We start from the raw sequence: 16953 nt of genomic DNA, 5'->3' as shown, positions 1-16953 counted from the left end.
GCGTGTGCGGGGCGCGGGGGCAGCGCTGGGCTCGGGGCTCCTGTCAGCGCACCCGCACCGGGACATGCGCACGCCAGGCTCTGTTCCATGCCCGGTGGAGGCGCATCCTGTTCTGTCTGTGATATGTCCTTTCCTGGCAGAGCTCTACAAACTCTTTTTCTCTCTCTTTCCCTCCATGTCTCTGCCCTCCCTGTCCCTTTTCAGTTTCTATTTTTGTTCTTATTTTTCTCCTTAGCTTTCATTCTGTGGTCATAGCTCGCCTGGCCCCGACACGGTGAGTATTTCCTTGGCTGGCACCGTCTGGTGAGGGTCCCGTCTGCCCCGGGGGGGGGGGGCAGCAGAGCCCCTGCACTCGAGCTGCCCACATGCTGTTGGAAGCCCAAGGCGTGTCCAGAGGGCTGTTCCAAATCCAGGGCCAAGATTCAGGGGTTGGTGAGGGGGCTTGAGGGCGCTTGCCTGTCTTGAGCGGGAAGGAGCGCGGGGGACCCCTCACATGCCACCTGCCCCGCCGCAGAGGTGTGCATGCCCTCCGCTTCCCTGCTGCCGTGGCCTTGGCAGGAAGCAGCGGGAGAGCACGGCCCTGTCACGTTTCTTGTCCTTTTTCACTGGTGCGGAGTACGAGCTGGGCTTACCCTGAAGGCTGGCCCAGAAACTTCCGGGCTTCCGTGACACGTGGGTCGCATTCACAGGCGTGAGACCAGTCATGCTCAGCCGTGGTGTCATCACTGTGGCTTCAGACCAGGGCCACGTGCCAAGGCCGGACTACGGCTTCCTACCCACATGAGATGAGAGGACCAGCAGTGCTGGCCTTGCTGTCCCGCTCAGCCCATGCCCGCCCCTCCGAGGGTGTCTGAGTCGCTCCCCTCAGGGCAGCGGCATCCTCTCCCTCTCCCTGACCGCCCCACTCCATCCCCCCAGCCGCCTCCTCTCCAGAGAAGCCTCCCTGACATGTGTCCTGTCTCTCGTTTCTTCCAGCCCCCAGAGGAGCCAGACCCCTTTCCTCCAGCTGGACCAGAGAGCAGCGGGTGCCCGGGCGGCCAAACAAGGTGCCCCATCCCGTCGAGGAAGAGGGAGAAAGGGGGGCTTTGAGCGCCTCTGAGCAGGCAGCTGTCCACTCTGACGAGCCAGAATCAGAACTAGTGTTTTGACTGAGGCGCCTCGGGAAGAGGCCTGGTCTCGGCCGCTGGACCCTGGGGCCCCTCCTCAGGACGCCGCCTCCCACGCCCGGTGACAGGGCTGCACGAGGTCCCTGCTGTGCTGGTGCGAGGACCGCTTCTCTGCAGGAGCGTCCACAGCCCCCACGCCCACCTCGTGGCCCCTTAAATGTAGCACACGTCTCGGATGAACCGTCCAGGAGGAACTTAGGCGGCCCCAAAGGACACAGTGAAGCCTGTGACCAGAGGAGACCTTCATTCAGGGAAGCCCAGATGGGTCACGGGGGATGTCCCGAGGATGGCTCCCCCGGCCCCTCAGCTGGCCTGTGAGTACCCGCTCGCCGGCGTCCTGCGCACCTACTGGCCGACCCTCCCTGCCTGGTTCTAGGATGCTGTCACCTCGGAGCAAGCGTGGCTGTTCTGCGCACCGTGCCACCGCCCCACCTGCCAGGCCGCCCTGAGCCACATGGAGGAACGTGGTGGGACTGACTGGAGACTGATGAGCGTGACGGCGGGAGGTGGGACGAGAGAGCGCCCCGACCCACTGGCGAGGGGCCTGCTTTCCTGGAATGCAGAGCCCCAGGCACTGCGGAGGCCCGGGGCACCTGGCGCACCCCCCACCCCCGCCCAGGGGCCGTGGGCTGCAGGCGAGCTGAATGGGGCTGAGCCGCCCGGTGCAGGACTCCAGCCTTCGCCCTCACAGGCAGTGCCCACACGAGGGCAGCCATGCACCTGTGGTCCTGCAGATACGAGAAGGGAGCCCGACGTCCAGGTGGCGAGCAGGTAAGTGCCCCCGTCCGTCCACGGGAGACCACATTCCCCTCCCTGCTGTTTGGGGTCCTCGTGGGATGCCGCCGCACCTCCTTCTGGCCTCATCTGATCCTGCTTAGTCCAGTGTGGTCCCCACGGAGACGTGGGTTCAGTTTGCTGGGTCCTGCCCTGCAGTGGGAGCCGGGTGTCTGTCCAGGCTCACTTCCCACCACCACCCCCGGACCAGAGTCTCCTCCCTGAGGGGCATCCCTGTGCAGGCTCCTTTGGGGCCCTCACGTGCTGACGCTGTGTGGGCCTCCTAGCCCAGACCCAGGACCCTTCCCCCAGGCTCCGTAGCATGTGCCATGGGGATGTCCCTGAGCTTTGAGGTTCGAGGGTGGCCTTATCTCCCAGCAGTGAAGAACTGTCCCAATGTGCTCCAGCCCCCGTGGGGTCTACTGGCCAGCCCTGCCTACCCCTACCTCCCTGCTCCCCGAAACTCAGAAAGGGGAAGCTTCCTGCTTTACCCCGTATAGCAATCCCCGCCCCTCCTCCTGACCCGCGGCCCCCAGCCTCCCCTCCCCTTCAGGCACAGTGGTGATCGTGGCTTCCTGGCCCCTCACCTCCTCTCTGTGCCTGTCCCCCCCCTCCCGGCTAGGAGGCTGCAGGAGGTCAGGCCCAGCACGGGTACTCCAGGGCTGTAGCCTCCGTTTCCAGCAGAGTCCCCTGAGTGAGGGTGCTTATGTGGGGCCTGGCGAGGGGCTGGGGGCTGAGTCGCTCGTGTCTGCAGGCCGGCGATGGTGGGCCCCCCCGGGGCCACTCGATGCCCCCCAGAGCCGTGAGCGCATCCCCCTCTGTGGGGGGGCCAGGGCCGGGAGAGCAGGGCCTCAGGAAGCAAACGCTGGGCAGACACAGCTTCCTTGGGGAGCAAGGGCCCTCAGGCTGCCCCTCGGTGGCCTCAGGGCCAGGACGGGGCTCCCGGGGAGCTCACAGTGGGGTGCCCTCAGCTCGGGGCTGGCGGGAGCGGCGGCAGCCCCAGACACACTGCACAGCAGCCCCCTCCCGGGGGTCAGACACCCGGAAAGAGGTGCGGGCATGGAGCCCAGAGGGAAGCACGCCTCCCCCTGCCCAGCCACCCGGGTCACAGAGAGCACTCTCAAACATTCACCGAAGTAGGAAAAAGTGTCTGAAACAGTGACACCAGGCTGGCCTGTCACCCCGGCAGAAACAGGAGCTCGGCTGCCTGACGTGCTGTGCGCGGTGGCCCTGGGGCCAGCTCTTTGTCTGACGGCCGGGGGCCGCCCCGGGGGCTCCACCGAGCGAGGGCACGTCCATGTGCTTTATCACGGGTGGTGCTACGCTTGGTCACTTGGTGACAGCAGCACCTGCAGGCTCTGCTCGCGCGGTGTCCTAACTATGAGATATGCGGGGCGCGGAGAGGCCCCTGAGGCTGCAGAGGTCCTGCTTCTCCATAGCTTCTGCGCACTGAGGTTGACGCCCGTAGGCGGCCTTCCTGCAGCCATGGTGACCGCGGTGCCCTAATGGGGTTTCCGGGGCCCCCCTTGCTGCTGTGCTATTCCATTCTCTGAAGAAAGCCCGTCCCTGTCCTACCATTCCTTTCTGTATCCAGTTATTCATGCCAGTACGGACTCAGGCGCATTTAATTGATTCTGTGGGTTACAACCCGATACCATCACTAATTACTTTCCTGGTAGGTTGTTCCAGCCTGAGCCACTGAGCACGTGTTCGCGTGACTCCTGTGTCCCCTTGACACACCCCGTCTGCTGAGTGAGCGCGTTCCTACTTTCTGCCACCCCAGGACGGGCTTGTAGTGTCCCCGGCCCAAGGAACACCTTCCTCCTGTTGCAGGATGGTGTTTAGGGACCGACGTCACTGGGTGCTGGGTGTGCTCCTTGCCTCGGGGGGGGGGGGGACAGCATTCTCTCTAGGCCGTCCTAGGGCAGGAGCGTGGACATGCGCATGCGTGTGCACACGCCTGTGCACATTTCTGCATCCATCCTTCTGTCTTTCATCCATCCATCCATTTGTCCATCATCTATCTATCCATCCGTCCATCTGTCATCTATCTATCCATCCATCATCTATCCATCATCCATCCATCATCCATCCATCTATCATCCATCCATCTGTCTATCCATCTATCACCTATCCAACCATCCCTCCATCCGTCATCTATATATCCATCCATCTGTCCATCTGTCTTCTATCTACCCATCCATCCATCATCTATCTATCCACCCATCTGTCCATCTGTCTATCCATCCATCCGTTCATCTGTCATCCATCCATCCATCATCCATTCATCATCCATCCATCATCCATCCATCTGTCTGTCATCCATCCATCCATCATTCATCCGTCTGTCCATCTGTCATCTATCTATCCATCCATCCATCCATCATCTATCCATCCATCTGTTGTCTATCCATCTATCTATTGATCATCTATCATTTGTCTGTTATAAAACTGTGAGTTCATAATGATACCTCCAATTCCAGGCCAACAAGTCAAGCTCCACTGCAGCCCTCCCCCCATTACCTGTAACTACTTTCTTTGGTCCCCACTGTATACCTCACATGTCCTCCCGTGCTCAGTCCCAGTGCATGCACGGATCAGGTTCACAGCTGCTGACCGGACACTATGGGAAACATTTGCCCACTGGGGTGACTCTGTGCACAGTCCTTTTCTCTTCAGCCTGTGGCATCCAGACAAATCCTCTTTTCCAACAGGACTTAGCTCGGCTATCTTCTTCCCCACCTCCCCCAGCGTGGCTGTGTGTCCATCCGTCACAGCTTCCATTCCCGTGCCGCTTCCCCACATACTGATTTTTGTTTTATTTACAGTCAGTAAAGTTCACTGTGCTGTACAGTTCTCTGGGTTTTGGTGCACACGTGTGCCACCACGGTGCCGATTCAGGACGGTCCCACCAGCCTCAACTCCAGCTTGTGCTCCCTGTCGTCCCCCCTGCGGCCACCCCACCCCCACCCTGCAGCCACTCCCCCACAATCACCCCACCCCCAACCTGACCCCTGCAGTCACCCAACCTCCACCCCTACAATCATCCCACCCCCACCCCTGCAGTCACCCCACCCCCAACCCCACCCCTGCAGTCACCCAACCTCCACCCCTACAATCATCCCATCCCCACCCCTGCAGTCACCCCACCTCCACCCCTGCAATCATCCCACCCCCACCCCTGCAGTCACCCCAACCCTATCCCTGCAGTTACCCCACCCCCACCCCTGCCGCACAGGTGACCCCTGTCACCTCAACCCCACCCAACCCCTGAGAGTGGGACCTAAGAAAACTTTGCCTGATTCAGATCACAAGTGTTTTCTCCCATGGTTCCTTCTAGAATCACATGGCTTGATGTCTGGCACTTCTGTCCGGACTGGTCCCGAGTCCATTTCGGCACATGGGGCCTGGTCTGGGGCAAAGCACGGGTTTTGCCCACAGTCGTCCATCCCTTGCTCTGTCCACTCCTTTGTGAAGAGCTCTTCCTCTTTGGGTTAAAATCTGTCTGCTTGGCTGGTCCAAGTCCCATCCTGGCTGGAGTGTCCTCCCCATCTCCGGGGGGACAGTACTGCTGCCTGCTGGCATCCCCCATGCTGGCCGCGCCCCTCAGCCTGGTCCCCACTGGCTCCTGGGGCTGAGGCCCGATCTCAGGGACCACGCCTGCCCTGCTCTGGGCCTGCAGGTCCGACATGTGTGACATTAGCCATCCGCAGACCCAGATTTGCGGCTGCCGGCGAGTGGCTGCACGCCTCCCAAGCCTGGTTGCCGACGGCTTACGCTGTGCGGCATCCCAGGTGGGCCACAAAGGACGGCCCTGTGCTGGTTCTTGAAACGCAGGGAGGAGCTGCTGTCGTTCACAGCCCATCCCGTGAAAGAGCATTGTGTGCATATGGAACAGGAAACTGCATGCAAAAACATCTGCCTATATCCACAGTTTCTCCACGATAACCCAGTGACATTTTCTTTTTCTTCAAATTGTTGTATTGTTTATGGAGCAAGAGGTAAGATGTTTATGCTCCCGTGGGAGGTTCACCCAAGCGCGAGCACCTGGGTCTTCGAAGCCTCTTGTCCCGGCGGTGGTGGCCGAGTTCAGAGGATCGCTGTCCTCAGCTGCTGCCTGTCTGTCCTGGGAGCAGGGGCAGGGCATTGCTGAGCTGGCGGAGCCCCCCAGACACTGGGCACCAAGGGTCCTGCCTCGGCACCTGCCACGCTCCCGCGGGACCCTCCCCGGGCAGCCAGCCCTGCCAGGGAGCTTTGTCGGCCTGGACTTCTACCCCAGGTGGAAAAGAAGAGGGATGGGAGCCTGCGGTCAGACGTGCGCCTGTCCAATGGCAGGTGACAAGCCCGTGCAAGCTCCCACTCACGTGAAGCCATGGTGTGGCCACATTTGTGTGTCAGAATGAGCTAGCGTGAAGGTCACTGCTGGTGCACAGAATTGCATTAGTCCCAAGACTGACTCTTGCCACCCTCTTGCCACTGGTCCCGGAATGGCCCAGCGGGTATTCTGTCCCTTGTAACATCTGTGGATACGCTGACTTCTAACCGCTGACCCGTCTCATCCCCTGCCCCTTCCCCACGAGGTCCCTGCCGCCGGGCCGCGGTGTGGCACCCCCGTGTGGAGCTGTGTGCCACACACTTGTGTTTCTAAAAGGGGTAATTTTATTGTCTCATCAGTCTTTACGAAAGGCGGCGTCATGCGTCGTGTGCTTGGCTAAGTTTCACCCGTGACTGGCGTGTGCCTGTCTACTTGTCAGTGTTTGTGACTTCTTCCTGGGTGCTTGGGGCTTGCTTTTGTGAAGCTTGTTAATTTGAGAGAGTCTTCTGGGTGTCCACCTAGGAGTCGAGACACTGGTCATCAGAACCCAAACCCTCAGCCTGAGGACCCACGGCCAGACTCTCTTCTGGCTCATGTTGGGTTCAGAGCAATTTATATTTGGCCTTGGCTTAGATTCCCTTTACACCTTGTCGTGTAAGGTTTTCTCGGACGTTACTAGATTTGCTCACAGTCTCAGGCAGACGTTGACGAGCTGGCTTGCAGCCAGCGTTTTCCCCTCCCCCTTCGACTGCTCTGCTGTCTCGTCCACTCTTCCCAGCCGGCGGCTCATGGCCTGCAGCCAGCTGTCCAGCCACCCAGAACGTTACCATCTCGGCGAAAGCAGTAATGGATCTTTTCACTGGAATGACCACGAAGCCATTAGTAACAGATGCCGTTAGTAGAGAAGTCAGTGTCAGAAGAGAGGTGGGTGTCCCCTTCCAGGGCCGTGGGAGCAGCTGCTTATAACCTCGATTGGAGACAAAACCGAGAACCGATGGAGAACGAGGCAGAAAGTGTGTGCACGGGTGTGAGCCCGTGTGCACGTGGACTGTATGTGTGCGTGTGGTGTGTGTGCATCTGTGCAGTTGGGTGTGGGTATGCGTGTGTGTGTGTGTGTGGTCAGGCAGAGACCTAGGAGCCCGGGCAGTGGTTCTGCACCCACACCAACCAGGGGGACAGCCCGTGTGTGAGGACAGGCCCCCTTCTCTCCATCAGGGACAGGGCTGGACTGGCCCCTAGACTCTCTCCGGCCGCTACCGGGAGGGCATGGCCCTGGTGACTTCTGGGCTGATGTGCATTTTGGGGGGGTCCCGTGTGCTCGGTGGCAGGAGGGCGGGCCGTGCTGTCAGTGCCAGGCTTGGCCATCCCTGCACCGTGAGCGCAGCCCTGGAAGCCTCCTGCCCTGTCCCCACCTTTGGAATTATCCCCTCCCCCCACCGTGACCTCCCGGTATAGCCCCTCACTGGAATGGTTCCCCTGATAAGCAGGGGTAGGGGCTTGGGGGGCCACGGCGAGGACAGGCCCCACTCTCCCCGGGGCCGAATGGTGGTAAATGGGGGAGGCCCAGCACCCGGGACCGTGGTGCCTCTGTGCCCCTGTGCTTGGTGTCCCCTGACCCCCAGAGCTGCAAGCATGTCGTGTGCTGCCGAGAACCCAGTGGTTTGGGCTGAGGGTGCCCTGCCCTCAGGTCACCGACCGCTGCGGCGCCTGGCAAGCCACACCTCGTCGGCACTACGGGCTTCAGGACCAGGACACACCGCGCTGACGCAGCCTGGAGCTGCCCCCTCTGCCACAGGCCTCGGGAGGCACGGAGGCACAGAGGCCACCAGGGGCGCGGTGCATGAGAAGTGGGGTGGGAGGAGGGCTTGCAGGGGCAGAGCCCAGGGCCCGCCTGCCCGGTTGGGGGGCCGCAGAGTCTGCAGGGGCGCCTGCCCCATGATAGTAAGTGTTGGGGGATCAGAGCTCACTGCGCCCTGATGCTCACCTCCCAGGCCAGCCTACGCTTGTTCCCAGAGGAGGGGCAGCCTCTCTGGCCAGCCTGCCCGGGCCCCTCTCTCCCTGCTGGCTCCTCTGGCTACACAGGGCCCCCCCTCCTGCCCCCTACCCCACCTCGCCTCCTGTTCTCACCCGGATGGGAGGCTTGGGCATGGCCTTCTCTCAAGCTCGCGCTCCCTCTGGCTTGGTCTGCTCCAGGCCCCTCCCCCGCCCAGCGGGACCCCTGCCCTGCTGGCTCCCAGCTGATGCTCTGCCTCTCTGGACGAGGGGGCTCCGTGGAGGCTGCCAGGGGCTCGGACAGGCGTGGACCCCTCCAGGGCACTGGGCTGGGGCTCAGGGTCCTGGGGACTGTGGGAGGTTGGTCTCGAGGGGCCAGGGGCCTTGCTTACCGTTAGAGGTTCCTTCTGAGACACCCCGCCAGTGCGGACAGACAGGGATGGCCTGGAGACGGGTGAGGCCAGGACCCCTCACCTGGCAGAGCTCCTCTGTGATCTCAGCTCTGTGACCAGTGGACCTGCTTTGGTGCCCCCTGCCCTGCCTCCCCCTCCCACAAGCTTCAGGACCACGTCTATATGCCTAGGGTGGACCGAGCTTGGGGGAGGGGATGAGAAATAGTCCCTGCCCAGTGCCTCAACAACCAAGATGCGTGGCTCACTGGCCGTCTGCACTCTGGCCCCGGCATCCGTCTCTGCTGGCTCTGCGTCCGTTCCTCTCTAGGCCGGCCGGTCTGGCTTGCCCAACAGCTGAGGTCCTCGGGGGTCAGCAGGGCAGGGGTCCCTGTCAGCCCTGGCAGAGGGAGGCCCTCAGGAGAAGAGGCAGGAGCTCAACTCCACGCAAATGGCCTTCCAGCCTGAGAGCCCCGGCTTCAGCCACCCCCAGAGAGCCTGGTTCCAGGCCGGGGCTGGCCTGCTGTCTGCGCTTCCGGGCCGTCCTGTGGGTGCTGAGGCCGCGGGTCCCGGGCCCCCATGTTGAGAACTGCTGAGTGTCCAGCAGGGAGGAGCCTCCATGGGCGCTGGCGAGCCCTCCCAGGGCTGGGGCTGCAAGCAGACCGTGTTCCGTCGTGGCCGCGCGACGCCATTTGCAGGTTGATTTTCCTGAGTGATACAGTGACGCGCTGTGGGATTTAATGGCCTCCAGGCCCCTTTACAGCAGCAACTGTGGTCTCACCAGCCGTGCCAGCCGCAACCGTCTGCGTGGGGCTCCCACGAAGCTGCCACCAGGAAATGTGGCAGCGGCTTCAGAGCCAACAGGCCTGGGTTCGGGTTCTGCCACTGTCCTGAGTCACGCGGCCACAACCGGTGAGGTGCCCTCTGTCCGCCTTGGCCTCCTTGAGGGGTGGGAGTTAGCGGTAGTGCGTTGTACTGGTCAGGGTCCCCAGAGCCACAGAACTGGCAGGATGTGTCTGTCTCTCTCTCCATCAGTCTGTCTGTAGAGACGGGGTCATGGTGATGGCCCGGCTCACACAGTTACGGAGCCCGAGATGTCCAGAGACCTGCGTCCGGCAGGCTGCGGACCCAGGAGGGCCTCGGGGGCTGATGCAGCCCGAGTCCATGGGTCTGAGAACCAGGAGAGCCGACGCTGTAAGTGCCCGTCCAAGGAGAGCCCCTGTTGCAGTCCAAGCCTGAGGCAGGAAAAGGCCGCTGTCCCAGCTCACAGCCCGCTGGAGGGCTCCCTCTTATGCAACCTTTTTGCTCTAGTCAGGCCTTCGACTGATTGGGTGAGGCCCACCTGCCCTGGGGCTGGCAGTCTGCTTTACTCAGCCTGTGGATTCAGATGCTGATCTCCTCCAGAAGCACCCTCCCAGACACATCCAGGATAGCGTTAGCACAGTGGGCATCAAGTTCACGCATGAGATTAACCACAGTAGCATTCGAGAGCCCTGGGGCCCTGTCCTCACTGTGACCTGCTCTGTGACAGGGCCGGGGCCTTTACTGCATACTTAGCAGGTGGTCCCCGAGTCAAAACCTCAGGAGGAGACCCAGAGCTGGGCGTGGTGTGAGTGTGGATGGCCCCCAAGGGCAAGGACCCGCCCAGCTCCCAGCGGGCCCGGGGGCTCTGCTCTATGTGGCTGGGGAGGGGGCTCGCAGATGCCAGGGCCAGCAGGGACTGAGGGCCGCACTGGCACTGGGCCACGGTCTGCAGGGTTGATGGGAAGGCCTGCAGGGAGCTGGGAGCCGGGAAGCTGGGTCTGGGCAAGGCCATCTATTTCTTGATAGTTCCCCCAAAAAGACCTTTGCCCCGAGCAGAGTTAGTTTTGCCATTTGTTTCTTTCTGGTTTGAAAATGTTTGGCTACACTTTCCCGGACACACGGCCTCTGCGGAAAGGTTCTGTTTTTCTCCCCGAAGCTGACGATGTCTGTGCAAGTGTGGGTTCTCCTGGGTCTGCGGCACAGGAAGTACAGGCGGGGCTCGGGGCAGAGAGCAAGGACTGGGCTGCAGGGTGTCCGTGCAGCCGGCTGTCACCCACCCCGCGTGGGGCCGGGTGTCCTCATCTGTGCGCGTTTCTGGAAAGCCCGGGGAGGCGCGGGTCTGGGCTTTCCCTTGGCGCTCACTGCCTGCGGTTGGCGCCCATCCCAGGGGCTCCTCCGACCCCAGGAAGACATCTCCTTTGCCAACAGCTTTGTGTTTCCCAACAGTGGAGATCCCAGCGGGAATTCCCTGCACAAACACAGATGGCTGGAGCCTGTGACGCGGGCTCTATTTTGACATTAATCAGAATGCTGTTTCCTAATCCATATGTACGGTTCTGTGTGTTACCAGCGGCGTCACCCATGGGGTCCCGCCTCTGCAGCCTTCCCTGAGGCTCTGCCGTCTTCCTGTCTGTGGGGCTGGGCGCCCGCATGGAAATGCCCTGCTGCCCGCGGGCAGGGCTCCAGCCCGCCGCCCTCCTGTGCTCATCTCGGTGCTTACGCAATGAAAGCTCTTCATGACTTCGCTTATCTGCTTATTCCTGTATTTTATCCCTGACCCTTAGCACAGCCCCACGTGAAACTTCTGTCCTCATCTTTCCCTTTGGAAGGAAGGGCGAGGCGGTGACCCTGGGTGCCTGCCCTGGTCGAGACATCACCCCCAGCACAGGGCAGCTGTGCCCCAGGCTCTGCCCCCTGGGCTCTGAGCGGCTCGGGGGGCCCCACCAGCTCCACCTGTGCCATGAGCGCCACCCCGTCCTCCGTCTCCGGCCACACGATGCTAATCCGCGTTCCCATCCGCGTGCCGGGCTTGTCTCCTATGACCCGTGAGCCCCGCGAGGAGCCGCGTGTGGTAGAGGTGACCCCGGCTTGTCACTGTGGAATCCTCGGTGTGCCCCAGTGTGCCCAGCGGTAGTACCAGGCCCCTAAGACACACTCAAACATCTGCTGCATGGACAGCCAAGTAAATGAGTGACGTGCTCACGGAGGCCAGACTCCATGTCTCCCTCCCGTGGCCGCACGGTGTCCCTCGGTTCCCGGGAGCGGGCAGCAGAGCGTCTGGGGGTCTGCAAGAGCACCCGCGCTCTCTGTGAGTCCCCAGGATCCTTGGGACCCAGCGCGCAGAGGTAATGTGGCTAAGATTCATCTCCGCGACGTGGTGAGGATACACAGCTGTCTGGAAGGCCGAAGACTCGGACAGAGTCGGACAGAGCACATTTCCTGAGCTCTCTGCTCCCGTGGGGGCCACACGGAGCACAATCCCCCGCCCCACCAGCAGCAAAAATGCAGCCACCTGTGTGCATGAAAATGTCAGGCCCGCAGAAGGAAATAGGTGTTGGCCTCCGATCGCATCTTCTGTAGAAGCCGTTGGGGTCAGTCCGGCGGCACCACCTTATCGCCGGGGAGCGCGTCACAGGCGGGGCTCCCAGAGGCCAGTCAAGGGCCGACTTAGCAAGTAGGCGCTCCTACCGACAGCAGCCTCAGCTCCTGCTCACAGAGGCGCTCTGGGCTCTGCCCTGGCTCTGGGCCAGCGGCTTGGTGGGACACTGAGGAGCCCCGTGGGGCCACGAGACCAAGGTCACCCCCACGAGCTGGTCTCACACTCACCTGTCTTGCGGCTTTTATGGCTCCAACTTGGAGGAGCTCGTGGGCTGTGGGGACAGTCCAGAAGTTGGGCCCGTGGTCAGAAAAGGGAGGAGTGGGGAACACCATGTCCCCCAGAGGAGGTGGGGCTGGGGGCAGAAGGCACTTGGGAAGGCCAGAATCCTGAAAGTGGATGCATGCCCCTGTGCGTGTGCGTGAGTGTGGGTTCAGAGTGCCGTGCTCACGGCTGAGCGTGAGTCACCCCGTCCGCAGACAGTGGCAGTGAACGGTGTGTGTGAGCAGAGCAGGCAGGACCGGCTCAGGGAGGGGCATCAAGCAACCACAGGCAACCAGCTGCCGTGGTCTTGCTCCTTCCATCTGGGGAGTGACTTTTTAGGGTTCTGCACATTCTTGTCAATAAGGTTTCTTCTGTGTTTGCACGTGTGAGGTTCGTGCCGCAGGCAGTTAGCGCCTTATCTCAGAGAAGCTGTGCCGTGGGGCGGCAGGGCTGGTGGGCCGGTGGTCAGGGGCCCTGGCTCCGGTCGGCCTAGAAGTGTGACCTTGGGAAGGGTGTCCCTCTTATCTTGGAGCTTCAGCTTTTCTGTCTGCAAAATGGGAGGGCTGGACGGGCCCCTTCCTCTCTAACATCCTGGAAATAGATGGTTGGAGGAGAACCTGCTTAGATATGGGTCCAGTTGAAGAGACAAAGAACAACGTGCCGCTTTAATTGTCCAGAGATTCCGGCTGTGACGTGTGCCGTGGGGGGAGCGAGCATGTGTGACCCACCCAGTCTCATTTTCCTTCTGCATGTAGGGGTCTTCCTACTTAGAAGGTAGGTGAGGGCCCCCAAACCAAAGGAATCTTGGCAGCGTCTCCTGGACTAGGAATGTGTGGCATTTCTGATGTGTGCGAGCCCGGGGGTCATGCCCTGGATGCCTCTGCCCCTGCCCCCGGGGCTGATGCAGGGCACCCGTCCTGGTACCAGGGAGCCCGAGCAGCTCCTCCCAGACTCGCTGCAAACACTGACGATGCGGAAGGTAACGAGGAGGCGTCAGAGCCTAGCGGAGGCCCGCTGCGTCCGTAACGAGAGGACAGGGAAATTGGGCATCAGGTGGGCAGCTGCCCAGGTGTGGCGAGGGGACCCGAAGCCACCTCTGCACTCATCTTTGCGGCTCTCCTAGGGAGAGAAGCAGGCACTGGAGGCTCTATAACCCGAGCGCCCACGTGCAGAGCCCACACTCCGTCAGCGCCCTTGCCCAGGGCGTCTCCCCAGACCTTCCGCACGGCGAGCCCGGCCTCACAGGGCTTCGGATGGCACCCGCTAGAATAAGCTTTTGTCTTCACTCTTTTCCAGAGAGGACACAGCACATCGATGAAGCCCATTTCAAGCCTGACTTCCCTTCCTGCCGAGTGCTTGGCCCACAGCCCAGGAACGTCTACCAGATACAGCCTGACTCCCGGGTTGGAAGGGGCTCTTCCATCGACTCCGCACCCTTGGGGGTGCAAGGTGTGTGTGTGTGTGCGTGTGTGTGCGTGAGTCCCTGTGTACGCAGTCGTGCACGCTCAACCAGGAGACAAGATTTTAGCTCTTTTGAGGCTCCTGACGTGACACCTGCAGCCAGGTGAGAATGTAGCAAACACGGCATGAAAGGAAAGCAAAGTGCATTTCTCAGGAGCTGAAGGGAGGGGCGACTGTGTCTGCAAATGTCAGGTTCGTTTCATGTTTGCGTCGAAGACGTGTTCAACTCTGGTGCAGACGGCTGGCACCAGACCAGGCGTGATGCCCTAGGCTGAAATCGGGGAAAGCTTACAGGATCAGACAGACACGCTTCTCTTTAGCGGGTGCGGGGTTTCTGCTGGGCAGTGCACTATTGCGCCGTTAACCCACACTCGTCCAGGAAGGACCCATCCTTTCTGTGGTCATGAAAGCCGCAGTTACTCACTCGGACAAGATACAGGCCGAGTCCGCTGCTCCTCTGGCTGAGGCTGCTGCTGGGGTTTGCGGATCGAGTCTGAAATCTTGTTTCATGCTCCGTGCATAGTTTTGCTTCTTTCCAATGACTCCATTCTCTCGGCACTTTTTATGCTCAGAACCAAGTGGCAAACAATAGTCTTGAGCTAATGAAAGCGTCCGTGGAGCTATGGATGAACTCCCAGATTGGAGCTGGGTGGCGTGTGTGACACAGGCGTCCAGAAACTCCGTATGGGGAGGCACTGCGGGGCTACCTCCTTTGGGGCAGCCGCTGTCCCCACGTCTACTGCCCAGGAGTAGCAGCCGAGTGGGCTGCCCATTCAGGAGCTAACGACCCAAATTCACATCGGCCTGTGTTCATGGGGATCATCGTGATTTTGCATGTGGTACACCTGTCCGGAGCACGACACAGGCCGTCCACACATGCCAGACAGTCTTACCAGAGCTCTGTAATCTGGAAAAGGGCACACTCTGTGGGACAGAGAAGCGTGGAGATCCGGACCAGTGCTTACCAGGTTGTTGTTTAAATGTAAAAGTACGGGGTACAAATGGCTCAGTGACTGTTGTAACTAATATTCCATGTGTCAGACTGCATTTGTACCCTCGCCATGTTCCTGAAAGCCCACATGGCGCTGGGATGCCAGCTCCTCTCTGTAGAGATCGCTGTTGCTAGTCAGGTATCCTAGACACCTTCTTTTCATCTGATTACAAAATCCAGCATTTCAGGAATGGGCTTTTGCCCCCCCCCCAAAAAAAAAAGAAGGAAAGAAAAAAGAAAAAAGTGACTGGGAGCATTTGTCACTGATTCCTGCTAGTCCAGTGAGCATCTGAGGAATTCGGGTGTCTTAAAATCACATGCTTTTTCTAAATCCTAGAGTATACCTTTTATGCTAAACCAGCAGGCTGCACTGAATTTCCTGGAAATATCTGGGCTCTGTTACTGCAAACTCCTCCAACAGGGGACGTCTGCGTGTCAATGCCACTCTCTCTCATGGAACAAGAGGAGGGACCAGAAGTTGTCAGAAATGTTTATTGTGTAACCAAGATGTGGACATGTGTTATCAACACAATCACATGTGTACACAATACCCAGAACAACACGGATGTTTTCGTTTGTCTACATTAGAAATCCATGTGAATTGCAGCTCCCTGGTTGACACGGATGTGTGAGTGCGTGCACCTCATTTCCACCTTCCACGGTCTGGAGTCCCAGCTGCTGAAGGACTGTGGCTCTTCCTTCAAGTGCTCAGCTCTTGCAGAACCCGTAGCCTTCAGGACACCCCGCGTGCCTTACACGGCTTGTCAACACTGCACTGGATGTCAGGAAGGAGGGTGTGCCGGGAGCGGGTTTGGAGGCATCGTGACGTCAGTCCACATGTACCATCACCCCATCACTGAAACCTTAAGATGGATTGTGTGTTTTAACACAGTAACGGATTTACATTTAGGCTCAGGAAAACCAAGCTGTAAATATATGTATCAAATCATATATTTGTTTACTGTATTTTAAAGAGCTTTATTGTAAATGTATGCAACAATGAATTAGGACTCTTTACCATGACAATACGCCAGGCAGTATCTGTGTTCTCTGAAGCAGCTCCTTACTAACCACATTCTAACCATGTGATATTCTGTCCAGTGCTAAACAGTATTCACAGGCCTAAAATAGGTTTGTACGGTGGTCAACGACAAAATTTTGCACATATTTTTGTATTGTGATTCCTATGATATATACCAGAGGATTTTTACTCATTTGTAAATTATTGTACAGTTTTAATAAAAAATGTTTTAAATCTTAGAATATCAAAGTTCCCCTCTTCCCAAGGCATTAAAGTCTGGACATAGTGGAGTGGCTATGCTAGCCACTTCTGATGCCATATCCCACACCAGAAAGGGAAATGGGCCTCCTGCAAACTGGGGAGGGGAGCCAGGCATCTCACCTGTGGCCTTATCCTGCCTCCTGGAAAATCACCTGGAACACAGGCTCTGAAATCACCCAGCACCGGGCTGAGTTTAGCCACCAGGCAGGCTTCCTCTTGTAGCTGTTTATCAATTGAGAACCGAAGGCAAAATTTAAATTTAGAAAAGTAAAAGAATTTCTGGAATTGAATAAGAACACTGGGCACCAGATTTCACTGACACTGGACTTCACACAGGTAAGTAGAGGCTGTTTTATCAATCACCTTGGGGGCGTGGAAACCAGAGGTGGACCAGGGGTGGGAAAGTTGCGGATTTGGCTCCGCAGAAATGCTCCTGCTACACCAGCACAAGTGTCCTCGAGGTGACTCTCAGCGTCCAAACTTAGGTTTTGAAATGCCCGCTGCGTTTACAGAACACAGAGGCTGGGATGTCTTTTCCTTAACTCAGTCTCTACAGGGCTTGACAAACTGACAGCATCTTCCTGGGACCCTGGGCGGGCTGAGTCCCTCTGCCGCGTCTCACCCAGCCTTGAACTTGGCTTTAAGGGCAGTCAGGAGCAGCTCTCCTGGGTCCATGCCCCCCTCCCCCACCTTCCCCACTTGCCAAAAGGTTAGGAGTCAGAGCCTCCTTGCCGGGTGTGGGACCTCCCACGGGGCCCGGAAATGTGGCTGCAGTTCCTATAGGCCGTGATTTCTTCAGTGCGTGCCCCCGGCCCGCCCTGCGGGTTGAGCGGGAGGTGGGAACCCACGCACTTCGCCGGGACGGAACGCGCGCTCTCGGACCAGCCCCGCGCGTTCAGCACTCCCTGCGTGGACAGCG

General features: G+C 59.5%; 1 long non-coding RNA gene across 1 annotated transcript; it reads left to right on the top strand.

The window, feature by feature from the left end:
* Window positions 1-211: 211 nt before the first annotated feature.
* Window positions 212-15940, top strand: LOC130543052 (uncharacterized). The gene is made up of 3 exons (XR_008958076.1): window positions 212-274; window positions 976-1937; window positions 13597-15940. It is a non-coding gene; the product is annotated as an uncharacterized LOC130543052 (long non-coding RNA).
* Window positions 15941-16953: the final 1013 nt, after the last annotated feature.

This window comes from Ursus arctos, unplaced genomic scaffold, assembly GCF_023065955.2.
Source record: "Ursus arctos isolate Adak ecotype North America unplaced genomic scaffold, UrsArc2.0 scaffold_7, whole genome shotgun sequence".
NCBI lineage: Eukaryota > Metazoa > Chordata > Mammalia > Carnivora > Ursidae > Ursus > Ursus arctos.
Note: the sequence above shows the minus strand (reverse complement) of the source record. Positions and strands in the feature narration are given on the sequence as shown.